This window comes from Petaurus breviceps, unplaced genomic scaffold (genome assembly GCF_028583685.1).
Source record: "Petaurus breviceps papuanus isolate PSGF00001 unplaced genomic scaffold, PetGlider_PUasm1.0 551, whole genome shotgun sequence".
NCBI classification, from domain to species: Eukaryota; Metazoa; Chordata; class Mammalia; order Diprotodontia; family Petauridae; genus Petaurus; species Petaurus breviceps.
In genome coordinates, this window is record NW_027186372.1 from 40,686,659 (window position 1) to 40,714,527 (window position 27,869).

At 37.7% G+C, this 27,869-nt stretch overlaps 1 pseudogene; it reads right to left on the reverse strand.

Moving 5' to 3' along the window:
* LOC138172829 (S-adenosylmethionine synthase pseudogene) overlaps positions 1-21,851 on the reverse strand; it is a 36,317-nt pseudogene extending 14,466 nt beyond the window's left edge.
* Between the last annotated feature and the right edge of the window lie 6,018 nt (positions 21,852-27,869).

Consider the following 27,869-nt stretch of genomic DNA (forward strand, 5'->3'; position numbering starts at 1 on the left):
GAGAGAGAGAGAGAGAGAGAGAGAGATTTAAAGCTCTTTATATTAAGGATAGGGGCAAGAAATATCTTATCTTGTCCTCCTAATCATCATCACATTTAGCTCCATAGTACAGAGGGCCAGTATAGGAATACCACTCTATAAGACTGGATTATGCCCAGAAGACAACCCTGGGGTGCACAGAGGGGCCTGAACGAGGCCTGATCAATGTGGAGACAAGCTGACCAACCAATCATAAGGGCCACTGCCAGGCCTATCACCTCAGGGCTGGGACTAGACAGAGCAGGGTGAGAGTCAAATGCAGGGCTCCTGGCAGGGGCAGCAGAATACTAATCCACAGACTAGAAATTTAAAAAACCCCTATCTGGACTTCCAGGGACCAGGACAGCAGAGTGAACCTCAGCTGTTCCAATCCCCACCTCTGACCCTGAAAACATAGTGATTATTGCCCCAGGGCAAAACTTTAAATACTAAAGGCTTGGGAAACCAGAGGAAGGGCATGGCTATGGCCCTGCCTCAAAATGGGTAGAAAGCAGACTGAAAAGACAAAGACTCTGGAGTCCTACAATTGTGAGAGGGGAGGGACCAAATTCAGAGGGAGACAGTGCTGACTCCACACCCACAGCTGAAGCTTCAAAGAAGTTGGTCTCAAGTATAGAAAGCATTCTTAGATGAGCTCAAAAAGAACTTTGAAAAACAAATTAGAGAGATAGAAAGTAAAATGAATAATTCTTTTAAAGTCAAACTTGCAAAATTAGAAAAACATTACAATGAAGAAAACAGCTCCTAAAAAAGAAAAAATGTGTGATATGGAAAAGGAGCTCCAAAAACTAACCGAGGAAAATAATTCACTAAAAACTAAAATCAACCAAATTAAAGTGAATAACTCTATGAGGAACCAAGAATCAGTCAAATAAAACATCAAGAATAAAAAAATTAGATAAAATGGGTAAAATATTTCAATGGAAAAATAACTGACCTGGAAAACAGATCCAGGAGAGAGAATTGGAGAATCATAGGTCTACCAGAAAATCATGATGAAAAAGTGAGCCTGGACAACATCTTCCAAGAGCTCATCAAGGAAAACTGCCCTGGGATACTAGAACCAGAGGGTAAAATAGAAATCAAGAAAATACACTGGTCACCTCCTGAAAGAGATGCTAAACTGAAAAGTCCAAGAAATTTTGTGGCCAAAGTCCAGAACTACCAGGTAAAGGAAAAAATACTTCAAGCAGCCAGAAAGAAACAATTCAAATATCATTGAACCACAGTGAGGATCACACAGAATCTGGCAGCCTTTACACCAAAAGATCAGAGGAACTGGAATATAATTTTTTTGCAAGGCAAAAGAGCTGAGGTTACAACCAAGGATCATCTACCCAGAGAAACTGAACATATTCTTCAAGGCAAGGAGACTCATTCAACAATACAATGGATCTCCAGACCTTCCTCATGAAAAAGCCAGAGCTCAATGGAAAATCCAACCTCTAACTACTAGACATAAGAGAGACATAGAAAGGTAACTGTTTATAGACAAATAGAGGGTATAGGTATAAATTAAACAAAAACCTTATTAAGGGCTACAAAGGGACTGCAATGGAAGAAGAGTAAAGAATGAAGTGGAAAAGGGTAAATTATGCCACACAAAGAGGCATAAAAACAATATAGTAGAGGGAAAGAAGGGAGGGAAATGAACATTATATGAGCTTTCCCCTCATTGGATCTGGTGCAAGGAGGGAATACCACAACCAGTTAAGTATAGGACTCGAGAAGAGACACAAAACTTATCATAATAGAGGGAAAGAGGGGAAGGAAAGGAGGTTTGCATGAGATTTGTTATTGTCAATCTTGGTTCAAAGAAGAAAGAACATACTACATTAAGTATAAAAATCTATCATATCCTACAGGAGTGGGGAAGGGCTAAGAAATGGGGTGGGGGATAGAAGGTAGGGAAGAAGTAAGGGGGAAAGGGAGGAAAAGTGAGGGAGCTTATAAGAAGGGAATACTGAGGGAGGCATGCGGTGGTGAAAGGAAAACTCTTAAGGAGGAGAAGGGGAGAAAAATGAAAGCATAAACAGAGGAGGGAATTGGGATGGAGGGAAAGAGACAGATAGTAACCATAACTGTGAATGTGAATGGGATGAAATCTCCCATAAAATGGAGGCAGATATCAGAATGGATTAAAAACCATAATCCTACAATATGCTACTTAAAAGAAACACATCTGAAACAGGATAAAGGCAAAAGGCTGGAGTAAAATATATCATGCCTCAGCTAAAGTAATGAAAGCAGGGGTAGCAATCCTTATCTCAGATAAAACAAAAACAAAAATAGATCTAATTAAAAGAGATAAGGAAGGAAAATATACCATGCTAAAAGGCACCATCAAAAATGAAGCAATATCATTACTTAACATATATGTACCAAGTGGTATAGTATCCAAATTTCTAGAAGAGAAGGTAAAGGATGTAGAGGATAAAATAGATGGAAAATTATAATAGTGGGGGACTTCAATCTCCCCCTCTCTGAACTTGATAACTCTAACCTCAAAATAACCAAGAAAGAAGTTAAGGAGGTGAATAGAATTTTAGAGAGGGTAGGTATGATAGATCTCTGGAGAAAACTGAATGGGGATAAAAAGGAATATATCTTCTTCTCAGTGGTACATGGCACATACACAAAAAACAACCATGTAGTAGGACATAAAAAAACTCACAATTCAGTGAAGAAAGACAGAAATAATAAATGCATCCTTCTCAGATCACGATGCAATAAAAATCATATGCAATAAAGGACCATGGAAAGACAGACTAAAAACTAATTGGAAACTAACCAATTTAATCCTAAAGAATGAGTGGGTCAAAAAAGAAATTATAGAAACAATCAGTAACTTCCTTCAAGAGAATGACAATAATGAGACAACATACCAAAATTTGTGGGATGCAGAAAAGGCAGTTCTTAGGGGAAATTTTATATCCCTGAGTGCATACATGAATAAATTAGAGAAAAGGGAGGTCAATGATTTGGGCATGCAACTGAAAAAGTTAGAAAAAGAATAAATTGAAAATCCTTAATTAAATACTAACTTAGAAATAATTAAACTACAGGAGAGATTAATAAAATTGAAATTAAGAAAACTATTGAATTAATAAATAAAACTAAGAGTTGATTTTATGAAAAAAAAACAATAAAATTGATGAACTCTTAGTCAATATGATAAAAAAAGAAGAAAACCAAATTATGAGTATCAAAAATGAAAAGCGTCAGGGTAGCCAGGTAGCACAGCGAGTAAGAGCACCGGCTCCAGTGTCGGGATGACCTGGAGATAGAATCCCGGGCTCAGATACTCAGCACCACACCCAGAAATAACTGGCCTTGTAACCTTGAGCAAGTTACTTAACCCTGATTGGTTTAAAAAAATGAAAAGGGTGACTCGATCTCCAATGAAGAGGAAGTTAAAACAATGATTAGGAATTATTTTGCCAAATAATATGCACTTAAATTTGACAATCTTAGTGAAATGGATGAATATTTATAAAAATATAAGTTGCCCAGATTAAGTGAAGAGGAAGTAAATTACTTAAATAACCCCATCTCAGAAAAAGAAATTGAACAAGCCATCAGTGAACTCCCTAGGAAAAAATCTCCAGGGCCAGATGGATTTACTAGCAAATTCTATCAAACATTTAAAGAACAATTGATTCCAATGCTCTACAAACTATTTGGGAAAATTAGTTAGGGAGTCCTACCAAATTCTTTTTATGACACAAATATGGTACTGATACCTAAATCGTGAAGAGAAAAAAATGGAAAAAGACCAATTTCCCTCATGAATATACATGCAAATTTTTAAAATAAAATATTAGCAAAAAGAGTATAGCAACTTATCACAAGAATAACACATGTCGATCAGGTTGGATTTATTCCAGGAATGCAAGAATGGTTTAATATTAGGAAAACCATCAGTATAATTGATCATATCAACAATAAAACTAGCAGGAACAACATGATTATCTCAATATACTCAGAAAAGGCTTTTGACAAAGTACAACATCCGTTCCTATTAAAAATACTAGAAAGTATAGGAATAAATGGAGCCTTCCTTAAAATAATAAGTAGCATCTAGTTAAAGCCAACAGCAAGTATTATATGTAATGGGGATAAGCTAGAAACATTTCCAATAAGATCAGGTGTGAAATAAGGGTGCCCATTATCACCCCTCTTATTCAATCTGGTACTAGAAATGTTAGCAGTAGCAATTAGAGAAGAAAAAGAAACCAAAGGAATAAAATTAGGCAAAGAAGAAACCAAGTTATCACACTTTGCAGATGATATACTTAGACAATCCCAAAGAATCAAGTAAAAAACTACTTGAGACAATAAATCAATTTGGCATAGTTCCAGGATATAAAATAAACCCACATATATCCTCAGCATTCCTGTATATTTCTAATGAAATCCAGCAGCAAGAGAAGAAAGAGAAATCACATTTAAAGTTACTGTTAGACATCATAAAATATTGGGGGGGGGGGGGCTCAGTTAAGATGGTGGATTAGAAACAGGGCTTCCACTGGGCTCTGGCTCCCACCACCTCCAATTCATGTAAAAGGTGACTCTGAACATACTTTGGAGCTACAGAACCCACAGAATGACACAGAGAAGCTAACCTCCCACTGAGGATAGCTCAGAAGGCCTGCAGGGAGCAGCCAATGCAGCACTCTGGGAGCTGACCCCAGCCCTGTAGGAGGCAGAGGTTTTAGCCCCAGGTGGTCTGATCAGCCGCTGGCTGGAGGGACTTCGGATCACCAGCAACTGTGGTAGTTTCCTGAATTATCAACCTATAGATGCTAAGGACAAAATGAGAGGTCAGTGCAGTGTGGACTTTGGGATCCAGTAGTTGGGAATGTGATCGGCCTTTATTCCCTTGAGGGAGAAGCTGCTGAGGCATTGCGACTGTGCAGCTGCCACCACATGGCAGCTTCAGCTTCTGGCCTGCAGACTATAGCAAGACCAAGGGACTAGTCTGAGGGGTAATTGCTCTTGCTTTAACCTGCTTGGAACTGGATTGCAGTCTAGGGTGGAAGTCGTGGGGTGTGTGATTGACTTGCCAGAGTGTATGGAGGCTTCAGAGAGGGTACCCAACTAATACCTTTGGCAGCTGAGAAAACTCCAGTGTTTGGTGTGTTTTCTGATGATGCAGGTTATATGAGGTATTACTGCATATTCTTTATAAACATTGCTAATTTTGGAGGAATGATCATTTTAAAAAACAATGTATTATTAATTTATTACATATTAGTAGATGAAGGGCAATTAATTCTGAGTCATTACCATTGCTGTTTATAACTGTCTTCAAATTTTCCATCAATAATGATGTACAAACTTTTGGAAATCTTCAAATCAGAATAGGTTTTAAGTAAATTATAAAATGGTCATTGTCTTTCTTAAAATGAAGTTTTTACAATTGAAGCAAATAAGATTGACATTTTTATTTTTTTAATACCATCATAAAGAATGTCCTTTTCTTTTAGACATCTTAACTTGAGCATACACTTTTAGATAGGGTGATCAATTTAAACTTCTTTTTGATAATTATGATCATCCACAGAAACTTACAAATATGAAATTTTTTTGTTTCCTCCTGGCTCCTTATAGTTTAACATATTACTTGACTAATTAATAGTTCTTGATGACTCTAAGCTGTTTTAAAACATATATTCACCAGGACCTAGTTTATGCAAATATGGTAGAAATAATTTACTTTTTACTATAATGCTTGCTGAAGGTTTTAGGTAAATGCTACTTATCACTTTAAGGAAGGTCCCATTTATTCCAATGCTCTCTAGTATTTTTAAGAGGTATGGATGTTGTATTTTGTCAAAAGCTTTTTCTTCCTCTATTGAGATAGTCATATGGTTTCTGTTAGTTTTGTTGTTGATATGATTAATTATGCTGATAGTTTTCCTAATACGGAACCAACCATGCATTCCTGGTATAAATCCTACCTGATCAAAGTGTACTATTCTCATGACAAATTGCTGTCATCTTTTTGCTAATATTTTATTTAAATTTTTTGCATCTATATTCATTAAGGAAATTGGTCTATAATTTTCTTCCTGTTTGGACTCTTCCCAGTTTAGGTATAAGTACCATATGTGTAGCATAAAAAGAATTTGGTAGGACTCCACCAGTTGAGGTCTCCCAAAAGTATAGTTTTGCTTTCTATTTCTTCCTGTAACTCCCTTGTCTACTCCTAGAAGAATTTGGATGCTATGCCACTGTATGCATATATATTTAGTAATGATATTACTTCATTGTCTATGGTACTTTTCAGTAGGATGTAGTTTCCTTTCTTACCTCTTTTAATTAGATCTATTTTTGCTTTGTCATATTGGGATTGCTACCCCTGCTTTTTTTTTTTTTTACTTCAGCTGAACCATAATATATGTACTCCAGCCTTTTACCTTTACCCTGTGTGTGTACTCCTGTTTCAAATGTGTTTCATGTAAACAACATATTATAGGATTATGGTTTTTAATCCATTCTGCTATTCATTTCCATTTTATGAAAGTGTTCATCCCATTCACCTTCACAATTATGATTACTCTCTATGTTTTTCTCTCCATCCTCTTTCCCCTTATTTATGATTTTGTTTCTCCCTTCTCCCTTTCCATCCTCTAAAGAGTTTTTCTCTTGCCAACCACCTCCCTCAATTTTTCTTCCCTTCTATCAATCCCCTCCCTTTTCTTTCCCTTTTCTCTTATTACTTTTTTTCCCCTCCCTTCTAGCCACCTCATCCCTTTTCTTTCTCTTTTCTCCTCCTACTGCCTGTAGGGCAATTTACATGTCTATACCTGAATGTTATTACCTCCTTGAACTAAATCAGATGAGAGTAAAGTTCAAGCAATTCTTGTCTCCCTGCCTTCTTTTCCTCTATTATAATATATTTTTATGCCTCTTCATTTGACTTAATTTACCTTTTTCTGCCTCTTGTCCTCTTCTCACATTACAATCCATTTTCATCCCTTAATTAGGTTTTTTATCATCGCATCAGTTAATTTATGCCTACACCCTCTATGTATAACCCTTTAAAAGTCACAATAAAGATACAATTCTCAAGATTTACAAGTATCACCTTCCCATCTAGGGATGTAAATAGTTTGACCTTATTATAGCATATGTGTTATTTTTTCTGTCCTCTTTAAATTTTTATGCCTCTCTTGACCCTTGTATTTGAAGATCAAATTTTCTATTGAGCTGTGGTCTTTTCATCAGAAAGGTCTGAAAGTCCCCTGTTTCATTGAATGTCCATCTCTTTAGCTGAAAGACTATGTTCAGTTTTGCTGAGTAATTGATCCTTGGTTATAATACAAGCTCCTTTTCCTTATGGAATATTATATTCCAAGCCATCTGGTCTTTTAATGTAAAAGTGAAAAGTTCCTCTGTGATCCTTACTGTAGTTCCATGACCTTTCCTGTTAGTCTCCCTAGCCTTCCAACTTAAAAATCTGCTGCACCCCATCTTTCTGCTGGCTCAATTATTCCAGGATTTTTCCTGGGCTGTTATTTTCTGGATTTTTTCCAGGTCAATTAAGGAGAGTAAGAGTGACTTACTGCTTACCATCTTGGCTCTCAGAAGTCTGACACCCATTCCTATTAAAAACACTAGAGAACATGGGGATAAATGGAGTCTTCCTTAAAACTATAAGTAGCATCTATCTAAAACCATCAGCAAGCAACATGTGCATTACGGATAAGCTAGAAGCATTCCAATAAGATCATGGGGTGAAACAAGGATGCCCATTATCACCACTGTTATTCAATATGGTACTTATCAAGTGAGCTTTAATAATAAGAGAATAAAAAGAAATTGAAAGAATTAGATAAAAAGAAGAAAGCTATCACTTTTGCAGATGATTTGATGGTATATTTAGAGAATGCTAGAGAATCAATTAAAAAGCTACTGAAAATAATTAACAATTTTAGCAAAGTAGCAGGATATAAAATAAACCCACATAAATCATCAGCATTTCTTTGTATTACTAACAAAGACCAACACCAAGAGACAGAAAGAGAAATTTCATTTAAAGCTACTGTAGATAGTATAAAATATTTGGGAGTTTACTTGCCAAGACAAACATAGGAACTATAAGAATATGATTACAAAGCACTTTTCACACAAATAAAGTCAGATCTAAATAATTGGAAAAATATCAGTTGCTCATCTGTAGGCCTAGCTAATATAATAAAAATGTCACTTTAATCAAAATTAATTTAGTTATTTAATGCCATATCAATCAAAGTGTCAAAAAGTTATTTTATAGAACCATAAAAAATAATAACAAAATTCATCTGGAAGAGCAGAAGTTCCAGAATATCAAGGGAATTAATGGAAAGAAATGCTAGGGAAGGTGGCCTAGCCATACAAGGTCTTAAATTGTATTGAAGAGGGGTGGAGCCACTGTGGCAGAATAAAAGCAGGAACTTGTTTGAGCCTGTTCCCCAATCACCTCTAATACCTGTAAAAATTACTCTAAACAAATTTTAGAGCTACAGAACCCACAAAATTACAGAATGAAATACATCTCCAGCTGAAGTCATCCTGGCAAGTTGAAAGGAAAGGTCTATCGCAACAGGCTGGGAGCAGAGTGTGGTCCCATGTGGGCCGCAGACCAATGGCACAGACCAGGTTGGAACAAACTTCAGGGGATTGAATCACTGGCAGTTGTGGTGGTTTCCAGACTTCTCAAACCACTAACACCAAATAGAAAGTAAAAGGTCAGTAGGGAAACCCTGTTGGACCTGGGTGAAAGAAGAGCACAGTCTTCCATTTGCCCCTATAGCAGGAAAGATGGAAGGTAACTGTGGCAGCAGCAGCAGCAGTAGCTGCTGTTTCTGGAGCTCTAGGCCCACAGATCATAAGGGGACAAAGCAAATGATCAGAAGGCAATTGCAGGAATCCCTTTGCTGGCACTGAGGCAGGATTCTCTTGCCTCAGAGCTTAGATCTGGGTCTCAGTATTGGGTGGCAGTCATGGAATGAGGAGGAGAACTGACATGACAGACCTCATGGCAGTTGTGGAGAGGGAGTCCTCACAGTTCTGAGGCAGGTGGCTTGAAGTAGCTCTGACAACAGCTGTGCAAAATCCCAGAAATTTGGGACACAACATTCTTCACTCTGGAAGCAGAGTTGTACTGTGGCTCTTTCAAAACTCAAGTAATTGGCTGGGAAAATTAGCAAATAGAGGAAAGAAAATCAGACTATAGAGTCATTCTTTGGTGATAGAGATGATCAAAGCATAGAACCAGGAGAAGACAACAAAGTTAAAATTCCTGCATCAAAAGCCCCAAGAAAAATATAAATTGGTCACAGGCCATGGAGCAAAAGTTGGGAAAAGAAATGAGAGTGTTGCAAGAAAATCATGAAAAATGAGTCAATACCTTGCTAAAGGAGACCCAAAAATACTGAATAAAATAAAGCTTTAAAAAATAGACTAACCCAAATGGCAAAAGAGGTCCAGAAAGCCAACAAAGAGAAGAATGCCTTAAAAAGTAGAAGTGGTCAAATGGAAAAATGAAGTTCAAAAGCTCACTGAAAAAAAAAGTCCTTCAAAATCAGAATGGAGTAAATAAAAGCTAATGACTTCATGAGAAATCAAGGTATTATAAAACAGATACAAAAAAGTAGAAGACAATATATAATATCTCTTTGGAAAACCCACTGACCTGGAAAACAGATACAGAAGAGCTCATTTAAAAATCATTGGACTACCTGAAAGCCATGATCAAAAAAAGGACCTAGATACAATCTTGCAAGAAATTCTCAAGGAAAACTGCCCTAATATTCTAGAACCAGAGAGTAAAAGAGAAATTGAAAGAATCCACTGCTTGCATCTTGAAAACGATCCCCCCAAAAAAACTCCCAGGAATATTATAGCCAAATTTCAGAGTTCCAAGGTCAAGGGGAGAATATTGCAAGCAGTCATGAAGAAACATTTTGAGTATTGTGGAAACACAATCAGGATAACATAAGATATAGCAGCTTCTACATTAAGGGACCACAGGGCTTGGAATGTGATATTCCAGAGGTAAAAGGAGCTGGGATTAAAACCATGAATCCCTTATCCAGAAAAACTGAGAATAATACTTCAGGAGAAAATATGACTATTCAATTAAATAGGGGACTTTCAAGCATTCTTGATGAAAAGACCAGAGCTGACCAAAATATTTGACTTCCAAATTCAAGAAGCAAGAAAAGTATTGAAAAGGTAAACAGAAAAGAAAAATCATAAGGAACTTATGTAAGTTGAACTGTTTACATTCCTACATGGAAAGACAACATTTGTAATTCATGAGACTTTTCTCAGTATGAGTATAGTTGAAGGGAATATATATGTATCTATATATGTATACACATAGATACATATATGTATGTATATGTGGGTGTATGTGTGTATATATATATATGTGTGTGTGTGTATATGTATACAGAGAGGGCACAGGATGAGTTGAATATGAGGGAATGATATCTAAAAAATGAAATTAAGAGGTGAGAAAGCAATATATTAGGAGAAAGAGAAAGGGAGAGATAGGATAAGGTAAATTTTCTCACATAAAATAGGCAAGGCAGTCATTACAATGGACAGGAAGAGCAGGAAGGTGAAAGGGAATGTGTCAAGCTTACCGTCCTTGAATTTGGCTTAAGGAGGGAATAACATACACATTGGGTATATTACCCTACAGGAAAATAGTGTAAAAGGGGATAAGGGGGGAGGGTGACAAAAGGGCAGGCACATTGGGGAAGGGGGTGGTCAGAAACAAACACTTTTGAAAAGTGACAGGGTCAAAGAAAAAAATAGTATAAATGGGGTGTGGGATAATATGAAGGAAAATAAAGTTAGTTTTTCATAATATGATTACTATGGAAATGTTTCACTTAACTACACATGTATAACCTTTATTGAATTGCTTGTCTTCTCAATGGTGGTGGGTGAGGAGGGAAGAAGGGAGAGAATCTGTAACTCAAAGATTTTAAAACAAATGTTAAAAAAAACTGTTTCTACATGCAACCAGGAAATAAGATATACAGGCATACAGGGGTATAGAAATCCATCTTACCTTACAAGAAAGTAAGGGGAGGTGGGGCATAGAAGAGAGGGAAGACTAGGGGACAAAATAATCAGTATGCTTGCGATCTTGGGGAGGGGGTAAGGGAGATGGGGAGAAAATTTGTAACTCAAAGTCTTGTAGAAATGAATGAAAACTAAAAATAAATATGACTAAAAATGCATTGGAAAGCAACAATCATGAAAACTCCTTGGTTATGGCTTAGAAATAGAGTGATGGATTAGTGGAATGGGTTACATACACAAGTCAATGACCATACTAACCTAATGTTTGACAAACCTAAAGACTCTAGCTTCTGGGACAAGAACTCCTTATTCAACAAAAATTGCTGGGAAAACTGGAAAAGAGTATGGCAGACTAGACATAGAACAACATCTTTCACCTTATACTGAGATAAAGTCAATGTTACTTCATGTTTTACATATAAAGGCTGATACTTTAAGCAAATTAGGAGAGTAAGGAATAGATTGCCTGTTAGATTTATGGAGAAAGGAAGAATTTATGGCCAAACAATAGATAGAGAATATTATGAACTGCAAAATGAATGATTTTGATTAGAATAAATTGAAAAATTTTTTGTTTTTCTTTTTTCTTTGCTTTTTGGAGGGCAATTTGGGTTAAGTGACTTGCCCAAGGTCACACAGCTAGTAAGTGTGTCAAGTTTCTGAGGCCGGATTTAAACTTAGGTCCTATTCACTGCGCTACCTAGCTGCTCCCACTTGAAAAGTTTTTTGCACAAACAAAGCCAATCAATCAAGATCAGGAAGGAAGCAGAAAGCTGGGAAACAATTTTTATAACCATTGTCTCCAACAAAGGCCACATTTCTAAAATATATAGATAAATGAGTCAAATTTTTTAAGAGTACAAGTCATTCTCCAATTGATAAATGGTCAAATGACATGAACAGGGGGCAGGGCAAAGATGGTGGAGTAGGAGCACTAACTTGGTGTGGGCTCTGGCTCCAAACAATTCCAATACCTGTAAAAAATGATTCTAAACAAATTTTAAAGCTACAGAACCCACAAAGTACAGAGACAAACAAATCTCCCACTGAAGACAGCTGGCAGGCCAACAGGAAAGGTCTACCACAGCGTGCTGGGAGCTGAGTGCAGTCCCACAGGAACCACAGGATTCTGGTCCCAGGGAGGCCCCAACCAGCAGCAGCCAAAGCACACTTCAGGAGAGGAAATAACCAGCAGCCGTGGCAGCTTCCAGGCTTCTCAACTCATAAACACCAAAATAAAACATCAGGGTGGAACTTTGTTGGAATGGAGGGGGGGGACAGAATAGCATGGTCTGGCTGCTGCTCCTGGGTTGAGAAGTGGCAGAGGCATGGCAGCAGCCATGTGGCTGCCTCAGGAGCTCCTGGCATACAGATTGTAGGGGGACCAAGCAACCATTCAGAGGGTAATTGCTCTTGCTTTAACCTGCTTAGATCTGGATCATGGTCTTGGGGAGTGTTACCAGTGAGTCAAACTTTGTGGGGGGCTCTAGAGATGGTGCCATCCTAATAGCTCCAGAAGCTGCAAAAAACACAAGTGATTTGGGACAAAGCTCTCTTCATTCTGGAGGCAGACTTCTACCGTGGCAAAGAGCTCAAGGGCCAAGTAATTGGCTGGCAATATGAGCAAGTACAGGAGGCAAAAACAGATGATAGAATCCTTTTTTGGGAACAAAAAAGATCAAGGCATGGAGTGGGAGGAAGACAATGAATTCAGAACTCCTACATCAAAAGCCTCCAAGAAAAATATGAATTGATTACAGGCCATGGAGGAGCTCAAGAAGCATTTTGAAAATCAAGTAAGAGAAGTGGAGGAAAAATTGGGAAGAGAAAGAGAATGATGCAGGAAAAAGATGAAAAGCAAGTCAATATCCTGATAAAGGATACCTAAAAGTATACTGAAGAAAATAACACCTTAAAAATAGACTAACTCAAATGGAAAAAGAGGCCCAAAAAGCCAATGACGAAAAGAATGCCTTAAAAAGGCAAATTTTCCAAATAGAAAAGGAATTTAAAAAACTCACTGAAGAGAATAACTTCTTCAAAATTAGATTAGAGCAATTGGAAATTAATGACTTAATGAGAATAAAAGATACTATAAAACAGATCTAAACAAATGAAAAAATAGAAGGCAATATGAAATATCTCATTGGAAAAACCACTGACCTGGAAATATATATATCCAGGAGAGAAAATTTAAAAATCATTAGACTACCTGAAAGCCATGATCAAAAAAAAATTAGACACCATCTTGCAAGAAATTCTCAAGCAAAATTGACCTGATATTCTGGAACCAGAGGGCAAAATAGAAATTGAAAGAATTCACCAATTGCCTCTTGAAAAAGATTTGTAAAAGAAAACCCTGAGGAATATCATAGCCAAATTGCAGAGTTCCCAGGTCAAGGAGAAAATACTGCAAGCAGTCAGGAAGAAACAATTTGAGTATTCAGAAAACACAATCAGAATAACACAAGACCTAGCAATTTCTACATTAAGGGATCTAAGGGCTTGGAATATGATATTCTGGAGGTAAAAGGAGCTAGGACTAAAACAAAGAATCACCTGCCCAGGAAAACTGAGTATAATGCTTCAGGGGAAAATATGGTCATTCAATGAAATAGAGGATTTTCAAGCATTCTTGATGAACAGAACAGAGCTGAACAGAAGATTTGACATTCAGGTACAAGGAGAAAGAGAAACATGAGAAGGTAAAAAGGAAAAAGAAATCAAAAGAATCATTTTAAAGGTGAACTATTTACATTGCTACATGGAAAAATGATAATTTTAACTCATAAGACTTTTCTCAGTATGAGGATAGTTGAAGGGAATATATATGTACATACATGTACTTACATATATATGTATATAAATATATAGGTGAGTGTGGGCATATGTATATTCATGTATACATAGACAGAGGGCACAGAATAAATTGATTATGAAGGGATGATATCTAAAAAATAAAATTAAGAGGAGAGAGGAATTTATTGGGAGAAGGAGAAAGGGAGAGATATATTAGGGTAAATTATCTCATATAAAAGAGGCAAGAGAAAACTGTTACAATAGAGGGGAAGAACAGGAAGGTGAAAGGAATGGGACAACCTTATTCCTATTGAATTTGGCTAAAGGAGAGAATAACATGCACATTCAATTGGGTATCTTGCCCTAAAAGAAAATAGGGGAATAGGGGATAAGAGCAGGGATGATAGAAGAGAGGGCAGATTTGGGGAGAGGGGAGTTAGAAGCAAACATTTTTGAAAAGGGATAGGGTCAAAGGAGAAAATAAAATATTTTGGTGGCAGGACAGGATGGAGGGAAATATAGTTAGCCTTTCATAATATAACAATTATGGAAATGATTTAGGTAACTACACATGTATAACCTATTGAATTGCTTATCTTCCCAGTGGGGGAGGGTGAGGAGGGAAGAAGGGAAGAAAATCTGGAACTGAAAGTTTTAAAAACAAATGTTTAAAAAATATATTTTTTGCATGCAAGTGGGAAATAAAATATACAGGCACTGGGGTATAGAAATCCATCTTGCCCTATTAGAAATTTAGCTGGGCTGATGTGGGAGGATATGAGAGAACAGATTGGGGAAGGAGAATTCAGTAGGCTTGCTCTTTTGAGGTGGGGTAGGGAAAAGACAGGGAGAAAAAACTGTAACTCAAAATTTTGTGGAAATCAATGTTGAAAACTAAAAATATATATATTTTTTTAATGATACAAACAGTCATTTTCAGAGGATGAAATGAAAGCTATCTGTAGTCATATGAAAAAAATGCTCTAAATCACTATTGATGAGAGGAATTAAAATTAAAACAACTCTGAGTTACCACGTCACACATATCATTTTGGCTAACATGATAAAACAGGAAAATGATAAATGTTGGAGATGTGGGAAAATTGGAACACTAAATCATTGTTAGTGGACTTGTGAACTGATCCAACCATTCTGGAGAGCAATTTGGAACTGTGCTCAAAGTGCTATAAAGTTGTGCATACCCTTTGGCCCAGCAATACCACTTCTAGGTCTGTATCCCAAAGAGATTATTAAAAAGGGTGAAGGACCCACTAGCACAAAAATATTTATAGCAGATCTTTTTGTTGTGGCCAAGAATTGGAAAGAGAGGGGATGCCCATCAATTGGGGAATGGCTGAAAAAGTTGTGATATATAAATGCAATGGAATACTATTGTTTCGTAAGAAATAATGGGCAGATGGACATCAGACAAAGATGGAAAAACTTACATGAAGTAATGCTGAGTGAAGTGAACAGAACCAAGAGAACAGCAACATTGTGTAATGACTAACTTTCACAGACTTAGCTCTTCTCAGCAATACAAGGATCTAAGACAACTCCAAAAGACTCCTGATAGAAAATGCTATCCATATCCAGAAAAAGAACTATGGAGTCTAAATGCAGGTCAAAGTATACTATTTGTTCTCTCTCTCTCTCTCTCTCTCTCTCTCTCTCTCTCTCTCTCTCTCTCTCTCTCTCTCTCTCTCTCTCTCTCTCTCTCTCTCCTTAGTGCATCCACTTGGTTCTAATTCTTCTTTACAACATGACTAATGCAAAAATATGCTTAATATGAATGTTTATATAGAACCTATATTAGATTGTATGCCATCTTGGGGAGTCAGGAGAAAATTTAGAACTCAAACTCTTATGGAATTGAGTCTTGAAAACTAAAAATAAGTATATTAATTAATAAAAACATTGAAAGCCATCTTTGCAATCATCAATCTTCAGGAAGAGTAAACTATTCAGCATTATTTCAGCTTACATAGAATAGTCAAAAATAACAAATTTATCAGGAGGAGAAATGTCTCCCCAAAGAAACTTCCCCTAGGCAATTTGGACTGTTTTTCAATTGGAGATGATCTAGTGATGGTATTTATTCTAGGGAATCATGGTGCAGAGGATAGTGTGCTGGAGTTTGAAAGAAACTTGGTGCCAAATTTTAATTCGATGCTTCCTAATTGTAAGATCATAGCCTACTCACTTCATCCAATAGAGTTTTAGTTTCTTAATCTATAGAAGAAATTGATAACATATTACTATGAGAAAATACAATTCAAATATCAAAGCCATATATAAATGTCAGTTATTAAAATATAATATATATGTATATACTTTGAAACATATATTTGATAGTAATTTAGATTTTACAGCACTTTAGTATTTTCAAAGTTACATATATTATCTCATTTAATCCTTTCAACAACCCTAAGAGATAGGTGCCATTATTATCCCCATTTTAAAAATGAAAAACCTTAGTCAGAGAAGTTAAGTGAATTGTGCAAGGTCTCATGGCTAGCAAATATAAAAGGCAATTTGAATAAAAAGTGAGACAAGTTGATGAACACAGGAGAAAAATGACACTTTACATTTGTGACATAGGTCAAGGTTGACCTTGAAGAAACATATGAGGGTCAACAGATGAACAAGTATGGCATCTGCATTCCTTATGGCAGAGAGAGCAGATCAATTAAAATGTTTATTAGGGGCTTATTGTATGCTATGTATTAGATGCTTACAACAGTTTTAAAACTTCCTTTTTTGCCTTCTAATAGCATCTAGCCTAGTAGAGGCACAAGACATTTATATAACTTCAATATGTCAGTAGACTTATAGAATCATTGGTAAGCCTCCTTCCTTAATTTGTGCCAATTGCAAGTCAGTCATTTACTCTCTTCCTGTGTAATTTTTATTCAACATTATATATTCTTATAGAGGATCAATCCAATTTAGAATTATCATTTTTTATTTATGCATATATATATATATATATGTAAACCATGGCAACACTTGAACTGTTATATGCAAAAGCCTTACTCTGTAAGTAGGTTTGTAGGTGACCATGGGTTCTTAAAGACTTTTCCAGTAAAACACAAATATCAGTAACTTCAACCAAGGTCAAAAGACCTTAGCCCAAGAATACATGTACATCTGTCAATATCAGAACAGGAGGAAGAGAGTAATGGATTAAATTTATAGAGTTTCTTTCTTTTTTACTTTTCTTTCCTCTTCACCTCCTCCTCCTTCTCCCCCTTCTTCAAGCTGAAAAACCAGGGGGAAGATGAGTGTATTTTTTGTGGCCACTTCTCCATAGATTCAGAGAAACCCTTATGGTTCCCTTAAAATAATAGAGAAGAGAGTAAGGGAAGAATATTCTGAAAGCATTTGCCTTTAGTTCATCTCTGGTGGAGGTCTAGTCATGCATTCAAAGTTATTGTTTACATCTTATCTCAATTGTTCTTAATTCACATATAATCTGTCTCTGTATTTTTCTCTATTCAAATGACAAAATTTGGTTCTATTGAGGGAGAAAGAATAGTATTTCAATTTTATAGTGAAACATGGTACCCTTAACCCAGGAATAGGTCATCCCAACCCCAGAACGGAATATTAGCTCCTATGATAAACTGACTGGCTAGGGGAGGATATTTTTTATTCAATTTCCTCTTCTCTCTTCACTAAAATTCCATATTTTAGATTTATAATTTGACAGAGTCAAAACAGAAGGGAATGCAATTAATCAAATAATTTCTTTGACATATTCAAAGTTTCACCCAAAAACAAATCCTTTAAAAAAACAATATAGAGATGATTAATGGTAGCCACATCATACAACTTATAAACTACTAAGGCCAGAAGGTGCTTTGGAGATTATCTAACTTAACCAAAGTCTTTTGAATAAGTAAACTTGAACTCTACTAGGGGAAATAATATGCCCAAAGACATCCTGTTAATTCATGGCAGAGATGGTCTTCTAGGCCAAGGTCTTCTCATTCCTCATTCACTGCTCCAAGACATCATACTACACTTGCCATATCATACTGCTTCCTTGGGCTTGGAACCAAAACATCTAGATTTTTTTGGTGAATAGGGACTTCTTCCCACAACCTGGAGTACTTTCTATCCAAATGCATGTCCTGATCTTTCTTCAAAACCTAACCTCACATGAACAAGAACTTCTTTCCTTGAACTCTAAAAATTAATCAAAGCAAAGTGGAAAAGAGGCAGTAGGCAAGCCAACAGTCTGGGTAAATACACTGCAGGGAGATTCAGGAAACCCAACCCATCCCTATCCCCTTCTCATCCAGCAGCACACATGATAAGGGAACAGCTCAATATGTTTGCTCTAGGCCTGAAACACTTTCTGGTGTTTTAAAACCTGTCTCCAAAATTCATTTATAGAAATAGATGACCTTTAGAAATCTAACAGTTCCTAGTACAAGCAGTGCCAAAAAAGGCTGATTTCTATAAACTTTGGCCATTATTAAAGAATTATTTCTGTCCCAGTGTTGTCCATTTTTTTCAGATTATTCCCACATTGCTGCTCATCCTTATTGTTCTATTTCCACAAAATGTCTGTGGCCATCACATTGCTGTGATGTCAGTATGAGATTCAATAAAAAGTGAATTACTTATTCTGTGATAAACTATTTGGGACCTGAGTGGCATAAAGAAAAGTGTTTGTTTTATTCATTTTTCATTAAGCCTCCCCAATGTTTGGTCATGGAATTATCTCTCTATAATATGTGTTGTTTCCTTGTCTGATCAGTCCCTGAAATCACTGCATACTAATGTGACATCCTTTTGCAGGTCCTGGAGGATTTCTAGCCTTGGTATCATTGTGATTTCTTCTAATTGTACTTCCCATTAGAAAACATTGGAAAAATAAGTTTCTTTTCTTCATCGTCTTGTAGTAAGCATGCAAACATTTTCCAGATAGTTTTAACTTAAACCAATGAATAGACTATGGACATTATTTTGAGATAGCCACCCTAGTGTAGCAGTGTCCCTAGTGATGCAAGGGCTTGGGCATTTCATCTCATAAAATCCTTCTAATTTGTGTTCCTATCAGTGGAATCCCTGGCAACAACAGAATCTGACTATTTTGCTCGTCCCACAGAGTCCTCAGATTCCCTCCAAGCATTCAGGGATAACAAAAGCATAAAAGACTGATAAAGCTAATTTTTCACAAATACACACGTGATTGCCAAACCCTAGACAATTTAGAAAAAATTCACTTTTTTTAACCAGTTTGATCTATTTTTAAAGAAATGCTTTATTAGCTTCTAGTTTACATCATTCATTTCAGCAACATTTTGAGTTACAAATATTCTCCCTGTTTTTCCCCTACCCACCACCCCAAAATACTGATTCCACTGGATATCCCTCCTCCAATCTGCTCTCTCCCATATCTCCCATACTCCCTCTGACTTTCCAGTACGGCACAGTGGATCTCTATGCCCCAGTGCATGTATATCTTATTTCCCATTTACATGTAAAATAATATTAACAATAGTATATGTATATATATATATATATTTAACATTTGGGTTTTTTTTTTTTTTGCTTTGTGGAGGGAAATTGGGGTTTAGTGACTTGCTCAAAGTCACATGGCTTGTTTTTGTGTGTTAAGTGTCTGAGGTCAGATTTGAACTCAGGTCCTCCTAACTCCAGGGCGAGTGCTCTATCCACTGTGTCACCTAGCCGCCCCTTAACATTTGATTTTAAAACTTTCAATTCCAGATTCATTCCCTTCCTCCCTTGTTGCCCACTTTTACTGGGAAGATAAGCAATTCAGTCTAGGTTGTACTTGTGTACCTATGCAAAACATTTCCATAGTGGATATATTCTATAAGACTGACTATATTTCCCTCCTTCCTATCCCACCTCCCACTTGTTCTATTCTCTACTTTGATCCTGTCCCTTTTCCAAAGAATATGCTTCCAACTTCCCTCCCCCTTCCAGCGTGCCCTGCCTTCCATCATCCCTCCTCTCATCCCCTTCCCCCTACTCTCCTGTGGGGTGAGATACCCTATTTAGTGTGTATGTCATTCCCTCCCTAAGCCAAAATGAGACCCATTCCCTTGCGCCTTCCTGTTCTTCTCCTCCATTATAACCATTTTCCCTTGCCTCTTCTATATGAGACAGGTTACCCCATTCTGTCTCTCCCCATCTCCTCTCATTATATTCCTCTCTCACCTTTTAATTTCCACCTTTTAAGTATCATCTCTTCCTATCAAATTGGTCCTGTGCCATCTATCTATGTATATCTGTACACACACACACACACACACACACACACACACACACACACACATATATATATATATATGTATATATACATACACACACATTCACATATATATTCATGCACCCATATACCCTCCTATGTGGACATATATGTGTGTGTGGGTATACACACACATTTCTATTCCCTTCAACTATTTTCATACTGAGAAAAGTTTCATCAGTTACAATTATCATTTTTCCATGTAGGGATGTAAAGAATTCAATTTTGATAAGTTTCTTATGACTTCTTTTCCCTGTTTACCTTCTCATGCTTCTCTTACTTCTTGTATCTGAATGTCATATTTTCTATTCAACTCTGGTTTTTTCATCAATGCTTGAAAGTTCTCTATTCCAATGAATGACCATACTTTCCCCTGAAACATGATACTTAGGTTTGCTGGGTAGGTGATTCTTGGTTTTAATCCCAGCTCCATTGACCTCTGGAATATCATATTCCAAGCCCTTTAATCCCTCAATGTAGAAGCTGCCAGATCTTGTGCTAACCTGATTGTTTTTCCACAATATTAATTTTTTTCTTCTTGGATACTTGTAATACTTTCTCCCTTATCTGGGAATTCCAGATCCTGGCTACAATATTCATAGGAGTTTTCTTTTGGGGATCTTTTTCAGGAGGTGATAGGTGGATTCTTTCAGCCTATATTTTACCCTCTGGTTCTAAAATATTGGGGCAATTTTCCTTGAGCATTTCTTGAAGGATCATTCCCAGGTTCTTTTTTGATCATGGCTTCCAGGAAGTCCATTAATTTTCAAATGATATGTCCTGGATTTATTTTCCAGGTCAGTGGTTTCCCCAATGAGATATTTCACATTGCCTTCTATTTTTTCATTTGTTTGGATCTATTTAACAGCATCTAAATTTCTCATAAAGTCACTAGCTTCCATTTACTCCAATCTAATTCTGAAGTTATGATTCTCTTCAGTGAGCTTTTGAGATTCTTTTTCCATCTGGCAAATTCGGCTTTTTAAGGTATTCTTCTCCTCATTGCTTTTTTGAGCCTCTTTAGCCATTTGAGTTAGTCTATTTATTAAAGTGTTATTTTCTTCAGTCAGGTTGTTGACTCTCATTTCATAATTTTCTTGCATTTCTCTTCCCAATTTTTCCTCCACTTCTCTTAATTGGTTTTCAAAATCCTTCTTAAGGTTATCTATGTCCTGTAACTGTATCAACAATGCAATAGTTACAATGCCTATAGTAACTAAAAATATGCTGATATGGTTATTAATCACAAAATATACCAATCTCTCTACATGGGGAATAAATCTAGAACATTTATTCAAAAGCAGAAAACTGAGTCCCAAAACTAGAAAGTCAAGGCCATCACAATAGTTATGAAGTTGGCACATGTAGTTAATGTAGCAAACACCCACATTCTCAAGCCTTCTAAACTGAACAGGCTACCTGAGACAAAGTTCCTGCTCTCCCCACTCACGGCAACTGCTCAGTGTCCAGGAAGCATGCTCCCAGTAGCTCTGACTCCCCACAGTTCCCATCCCTGGCAGTCCTCAGCAGGAGTCCTTAGCAGAAATTCTGGCTGGCTCAAAGGTGTTGTTCCTGCCACCAACCCCAATGCCACACTGCTGCTTCCTGCTGATGCTGCCGCTGCTGCAGCCACCATGCTTCCAGTTGCCTCAGGAACTCTAGCTTGGCTTCCACTTCCTCTTGCCCCAGCCCTTCCTGCTATGTCAGTAAGTCCAACAGGGCATGAAAGATCTTTAAATCCCATAACCCTTACAGTAACCAGCTCATATTTTTCTTGGAAGCTTTTGGTGCAGGAGTTCTGACTTCACTGTCTTCCTCCTGTTCCATGCTTTGATCCTTTTTGTCCCCAAAATAGAAATGTAAAGTTGGATTTCTCTGCTTGCTTTGTTTCCTGTGTTTGCTCATGTTGACACTCAATTACTCGACTTTTGGGCTTTTTGCCAAAATAGGACTCTGCTACCACACAGGGGAGCTTCATCCCCATCATTGGGGTTTTCTCAGCTTCTGGGTGCCTTCTCTGAAGCCTCTACATGCTCTGGCAAGCTGGTCTCATACCCCAGGACCTCAACCCAAGACTGCAATCCTGATCCAAGCAGGTTAAAGAAAGAGTGATTACCTCTCGGACTGGTTAGTTTGTCCCCCTACAATTTGCAGGCCAAGAACAAAGCTGCCATGTGGCTGCGGCTGCATAGCTATTGTGCCTCAGCCACTTCTTGCCTGGGGGGCAAAGGCTGACTGCACTCCCAAAATACTGGATCCCAAAGTCCACACTGCACTGACCTCTCCCTTTGTCCTTAGCATTTATGTGTTGATAATTCTGGAAACTGACACAGCTGCTGGTGATCTGATGTCCATCCAGCCGGCTGCTGGTCAGGCTAAAACCTTAGGCTCACATGGGGCTTGCGCTGGCTCCCAGATCACTGTGCTGGCCACTTCCTGCTGGCTTGCCAGGCTGTTCTCAGGGGGACGTTAGTTTCTGTTTCATTTTGTGGGTTCTGTAGCTCCAAAGTTTCTTCAGAGTCACCTTTTACATGAATTGGAGGAGGTGGAAGCCAGAGCCCCACAGAAGTCCAGTTTCTACTCTGTCATCTTGACTCCACCCCCAACCCCCCGGCCCCCCAAAGAGTTTGATCTCTTGAACTTTCCTAGGACAGAGATCCTCCCTTTTGTGTGTGTTTAATTTTATGGGATTTTTTTTAGTTTACAACATTCATTTCCACAAGATTTTGAGTTCCAAATTTTCTTCCCATCTTTCCCCTACCCACCACCCCAGAACAGTGATCCCACTGAATACCCCCTCCACCAATCTGCTCTCTCCTATATCTTCCCCCATACCTGCCACAACTTTCCAGTAGGGCAAGATGGATCTCTATACGCCAATGCCTGTAAATCTTATTTCCCAATGCATGTAAAAATGTATAATAATATTTTTTTAACATTTGATTTTAGAACTTTGAATTGCAGATTCTTTCCCTTCTTCTCTCATCACCTACCCTTACTGGGAAGACAAGCAATTCAATATAGGTTGTATATGTGTAGTAACACAAAACATTCCCCTAGAGGATATATTGTGAAAGACTGACTATATTTCTCTCCAAACTATCCTGCCCCCCACTTGTTCTACTTTCTGCTTTGTCCTTGTCCCTTTTCAAGTGTGTGCTCCTAACTACCCTCCCCCACCCCCAATCTGCCCTCACTTCTATCATCCCCACTCTTATCCTCTTCCTCCCCTACTTTCCTGTAGGGTAAGATACCCAATTTAGTATGTATGTTATTCCCTCCTTAAGTCAAATTCAATGAAAGTAAGTTTGACCTATTCATTCCCTTTTGCCTTCCTGTTCTTCCCCTCCATTGCAACAGTTTTCCCTTGCCTCTTATATGTGAGATAATTTATCCTATTCTGTCTCTCCCTATCTTCTCTCATTATGTTCCTCTCTAACCTCTTACTTTTATTTTAAAAATATAATCCCTTCCTATTCAGTTGATCCTGTGCCCTCTCTCTATGTATACCTGTACACATATATACACACACTCACATATGTATTCATATGCCCATATACCCTTCTATATCCTCCTATATATAGACATACTTTTATATTCCCTTCATGTATCCTCATACTGAGAAAAGTTTCATAAGTTACACATAAGTTATAATTATCATTTTTCCATGTAGGAATGTAAATAGTTCAACTTTGATAAGTTCGTTATGATTTCTTTTCCCTGTTTACCTTCTCATGCTTCTCTTGCTTCTTGTATTTGAATGTCAAATTTTCTATTCAACTTTGGTTTTTTCATCAAGAATGATTGAAAGTCATCTATTTCATTGAATGACCATATTTCTCCTGGAACATTATACTCAGTTTTGCTTGGTAGGTGATTCTGGATTTTAATCCTTACCTCTTTGACCTCTGGAATATCATGCTCCTACCCCTTTGATCCCTTAATGTCGAAACTGCTGGATCTTGTGTTATCCTGATTGTGTTTTGACAATATATCAAATTGTTTCTTCTTGGCTGCTTAAAATATTTTCTTCTTAATCTTGGAACTCCAGAACCTGGCTCTAATATTCCTAGGCATTTTCATTTGGGGATGTTTTTTAAGAGGTAATCAGTGAATTTTTTAAATTTCTATTTTGTCCTCTGGTTCTAAAATAGCAGGGCAATTTTCCTGAGAACTTCTTGAAGGATGATTTCTAGGTTCTTTTTTTTATTATGGCTTTCAGGTAGTCCAATAATTTTTAAATAATCTCTCCTGGATCTATTTTCCAGGTCTGTGGTTTTCCCAAAGAGATATTTCTCATTGCCTTCTGTTTTTTTCATTTGTTTGGATCTGTTTAAGAGTTTCTTGATTTCTCATAAAGTCATTAGCTTCTATTTGCTCCAATCTAATTCTGAAGAAATTATTCTCTTCAGTGAGCTTTTGAGATTCTTTTTCCATCTGGCAAATTTGGCTTTTTAAGGCATTCTTTTCCTCATTGCCTTTTTGAGCCTCTTTTGCCATTTGAGTTAGTCTATTTTTAAGGTGCTATTTTCTTCACTCAGACTCTCTTTTTATGATTTTCTTGCATCATTCTCATTTCTCTTCCCACTTCTATTATTCAGTTTTCAGAATCCTTCTTGAGCTCCTCTATGGCCTGTAACTAGTTCATATTTTTCTTGGAAGCTTTTGGTACAGGAATTATGACTTTGCTCTCTTCCATTCCATGCTTTGATGCTTTTTATCCTTAAAAAAGGAATCTAGGGTTGGCTTGCTGTGCTTGCTTTGCTTCCTTTGCTTGTTCATGTTGCCACTCAATTACATGACTTTTGAGCTTTTTTACCAAAGTAGAACTCTGTTTCCAGAGAGGAGAGTTTTGTCCCAAATATCTGGGGTTTTCCCAGCTGCTAGAACTATTAGTTGGGTGCCCTCTCTGAAGCCTCCACAGTCTCTGGCACCTGCTCACACACCCCAGGACCTCCAACCAACACAACAATCCAAATCCAAGCAGGTTAAAGCAAGAGTGATTACCCCTCACAATGGTTGCTTGATCCCCCTACAATCTGCAAGCCAGGAGCTCTGAAGCAGCCACGTGGTGGCGGCTGCATGGCCACAGCACCTCTGCTGCTTCTTGCCTTCTCGTCCCAGGGGGCAGAGGCTGGACTATACTCTCTGTCCCCCTGCACTCACAAAGTCCACACTGACCTTTTACTTTGGCTTTGGCATTTATGGGTTGGTTATTCTAGAAACTGCCACAGCTGCTGGTGATCCACTCTCTGGAAATTCTTCCAGTACATGCTGGTCGGGGCCACCCTGGGGCTAAAACCAAGGGCACATGCCGAGCTGGGCTCCACTCCCAGGTCACTGTGATGTACCTTCCTACCGGCCTGCCAGACTGCCTTCAGTGGGAGATTTTCTTCACTCTGTCACTTTGTGGGTCCTGTAGCTCTAAAGTTTGTTTAGAGTAATTTTTATATTTATTTGGGATGGTTATGGAGGGAGTGCATGGAGTTTTCCTTCTATGCCACCATCTTGGCTCTACCCCCAATTCACTCTTCTTATAGGGACATATACGTTCTTTCAGACTTACAGTGCTACCTTCTGTGACTGGGGATTGATATCAAGCAAGCCTTTACCCATGATCTGCATAACATATGCTACCCATGAAGTCCCAGGTCCAGGTTTTCCCTTCCCCATTGTAGCTCTGTGCCTTGTTGCTACTCTGTTTTCCTCCTCCTTTGATTCTCAGTTCTGTAGTTCTTTTATATTCTGATGTTTCTTCCTCTTTAGGATTCCATAATTAGATTAATCTTTTAATGTCCACATCCAGAGCCACTTGCCTGCCTTTCGAGTACACAAGTATACATGGGTCTAACAACTTTCTTTGCAGACATTTCTCTAGGTTTACATAAAGCTTAAGGTCTCTGCATTAATCTGCCACCAGCATTTTTGCTCCAGAGAGTGAAAAGCTGGCAGAATTCAGGTAATTCCCTCTTTGGTTTCCATGTGTGACCAAATATCTCCATTTTCATCTGCCTCTGTCTTGCTGCAATTCTATTCGGTGTGCTCTCCTCATCTCTCCAGCCCTCCCGAGGACTGCAGGATCACTCATACCGAAGGAAGCCTCCTTTTGTGCATGGCAACCTGGGGATTTTCTATGCATTGGGGGTTTGGAGGGTAAGGAGTAGGGAAGGCATGCTTTACCTGACTCCTCTTGGAGTTATGTGCTATGTGATTTTAAGTGGAAAATCGTTGTAAATTAGAGAGAAGTAAGCTTTTAAAGGGCAAGGGATTGTGATCACATTAATGCATTTGTCTGATTAAGACAAAGCCATCTAAGACAAATAACTCAGACTCTTATAGTAGCTAGAAAGGATTGTGATTTGAGTCAGGAAGACCTGAGTTCAAATGCAGCCTTAGATACTCAGTTATATGACTCCAGAAAAGTCACAAAATCTGTTTCCCTTAGTTTCCTTAACTATAAAATGAAGACAATTATAATAATTAATAATAATCGCCATGTAGGGTTGTTGTGAGAATAAAATGAGATTTTTTCAAAGTGCTTAGCACATTCCCTGACACTATATAAATGTTTATACACTACCTCACTTTATAGTATTTTATACTTTACAAAGCACCTTATTCATAATAACACTTTGAGTTGGATAGGACAAGTATTATTACTATCTGCCCTATTATGCACAAAAGTGTTTTGAGTCTCATAGAGTTCACATTCCTGGGAATTGGTAGACTTAGAACTTTTTTTTTAAAACCATGACTTCCATGGGAGGTGTGGGGTGGGGGAGGGGGGGAAGTGTTCTCCCTCCTTGCTGCTCTTTCCTCAGCCCTCACTTCCTATTGTAGAGGCAAGAGTTGGATTAATCGATAATTTCTTTGAGACCATTCCTTTTCCAAAAGTGCTAAAACTATGTAGTTGAAACAAAGGTGAAATAAATATATGGGGTGGGGGTCATAAAGGTGTGAAGAGGGAGCAACAGAGTCTTCAAATCGTACATGCTACCATCTATCTATTCCCCGAGTAACAATTTATTCTTGGCTAAACTCTGGCTATTTAGGAGAATAGCCTGAGGACTTGGAGAGATCATAAAATTGTTCTAAATTTTTAAATTCAATTAAAATTTACTTCTCATTTAGCACCAGTTATGGTCTAACACTGTTTAGGGTATCTTTTGACTTTGCAGATGAGAGGGTGTGGTTGATTCTGGTTAAATACCAAAAAATGCCCTTCCCATCCTGGCCCCAACTACTCCTCTTCCCTCCTCAATAAGCAAAATTTCCAGCTCTACTCTAGTACTACCTTTTATAGACTTGTAGTCATGTACCCCTTTCCCAGTGAGTCCAGCTTCTCCTAAGAAGGAGAAAGGCTCATTCAGTCTCAGGGAATGCTGAAGTCCAATGCTTGGGGATTTCTTTGACGAAAACAAACTATCCAAAGATCCAGCATTCAGGAACTGGCCACCACCAAATTCATATGAAGCTGCTAAAAATGTATTTGTAAATGTGTAAAACCTCTGAAGTTCCCTAATCAATCCTGACCAAACCCATCCAAACTTTTTCTTATAACAGAAAATCCTTGTACCATTTGCTAAAACTAAAGAAATTCATTCTACTGAATCTGTTTCCTATAGCATCTTACAACATATTTATTTGAGCCATT